The sequence below is a fragment of the Lucilia cuprina genome, chromosome 6, assembly GCF_022045245.1.
Source record: "Lucilia cuprina isolate Lc7/37 chromosome 6, ASM2204524v1, whole genome shotgun sequence".
Taxonomy (NCBI): Eukaryota; Metazoa; Arthropoda; class Insecta; order Diptera; family Calliphoridae; genus Lucilia; species Lucilia cuprina.
This window is the reverse complement of record NC_060954.1, coordinates 52,175,988-52,178,072: the sequence shown is the minus strand read 5'-3', so window position 1 is coordinate 52,178,072 and position 2,085 is coordinate 52,175,988.

Sequence of the window (2,085 nt, the reverse complement as noted above, 5' to 3'; positions counted from 1 at the left end):
AATATTCAATTATGTAGAAAATATATAGTAATTTTACTGCTAAATAGTGAGTTTTTCTTAATCGGTTAATTGATATAAATTATTCGGTTTATTCGTTATTTGAAATTTAAAAATTTTCATTTATTCGAACGATTAATCGTCAAAAACTAATCAATTAACCGATCGACGATTAATCGTTTGAATACTCTAATGTATTCCTTTTACACAAACATTCACTCACATACTTATACATTCATACATTGCATATTTTTCATATATACATATGTAAATCTATGAAGAAAATTACAGATATATTTATATCTTAAAATTTGCATTTTTGTTTTGTGATGGGTTTTTATGTTTGTTAAGATAGCGTACATACATACATACACACATATGTATTGGATAGAATACTTGTAGCTGTAGTAAAAAATAAATATCAGATAAAGTTGTACAAATATGAACAAGTTGTAACAATTTTAACTTAAATACGTATAGTACCCTTACCATAGATGATTTTATTGATATTTTGTAGATGTGTGTGTTTTTTTCTTGTTTTGTTGCTGTTATTGCAAATATAATAGTTATAATACATTTAATACTATTATATGGAAAGAGTAGCCAATTAAAGGGTTTGAGGGCCTTATTTTAGACCCTCAAACGATAAAGAACCCATAATAATATAGAAGAAAAAAAAAAGATACATATATCAGATGTTAAGCCTTTATTTTACAGCTGACAGAATGGACTTTCTGATGGCATACAAGATTGTTCTTTTGGTGCTCTGATAATGTCTTCGAATAAAGTCTAAAACGGCGTTTTTTCAATTTTTATTACACAATATTTAGATGTGGTCGGATTCAGTACAGGTCAAGGTTTTAGAATAGTATACTATAGATCCAAGATTAACATTTTTATTGTTCTGTGCTATTAAAGGCCCTTAATATCTGTACATTTTTCCTCACTTTTCCTCTCTCAAAAAATACATGTGAAACCTAAATGAAACATAATCTTTTTGCACAATTTTTTTCTGCCTTTTATTATTGTTATACAAGTGTCTTTGTAAAAGTATATGTACGTGTGTGTGAGTGTATAAAAGTTTATGCATGTATGGTTATAAATATGTATAGATTTGTAATAAATTACATTATTGATTGCTACTAAACATATTGGAATGTTATTAGAATAATAACCACTTAAGGCTATTATCGTATAAAATACACGTTCATACAAATGGACAAAAAACTATTTAATAATATTCAGCAATTCGTATGAATAAGGATGGTAAGAAGTTGACATCATATAACTAACATATTTTTTTTCAAACATAAATCGCTAGTCACCTTCTCCATTAAAAAGAAATCAATTGCCATGATAAACTTAATGTTTTGAAAAACATGTTAGTTATTTGGTAACAATTCTTCAGCATTGTTATGAATGTTCATTTATGTTTAATAAAATTGTATGTATAAAAAAAATTAAAAAACAATTTAAACAAATTTTATAAAATTTTATTGAAATTAAATTATATGTTAGGTGCGTTTATATACATATATACTTATACACATTTACCTACAAGACTTGTTAGTTATTAAACAAATAAACAAATATTTATTTAAAAATCATTGTGAGATAAAAATATCTTTGAAATTTATTTTAAAATTTAATAGCATCCATAATGAAGAAAAGCTATAAAAAAGAGTAAATCAGTTGCTTAATGTATATATTCTAGTACATTGTCTAGTCTATTATATGGTGTATTTAATAGTATAGTGTCTATGGTACAGTATATTGTCTAGTCTAATCTAGTCTAGTCTAGCAAATAGTCTAGTCAATAGTCTAGTCAATAGTCTAGTCAATAGTCTAGTCAATAGTCTAGCAAATAGTCTAGTCAATAGTCTAGTCAATAGTCTAGTCAATAGTCTAGTCAATAGTCTAGTAAATAGTCTAGCCAATAGTCTAGTCTACAGTCTAGTCTATAGTCTAGTCTATAGTCTAGTTTATAGTCTAGTCTATAGTCTAGTCTACAGTCTAGTCTATAGTCTAGTGTATAGTCTTGTCTATAGTCTAGTCTATATCTATAGTCTAGTCTATATCTATAGTCTA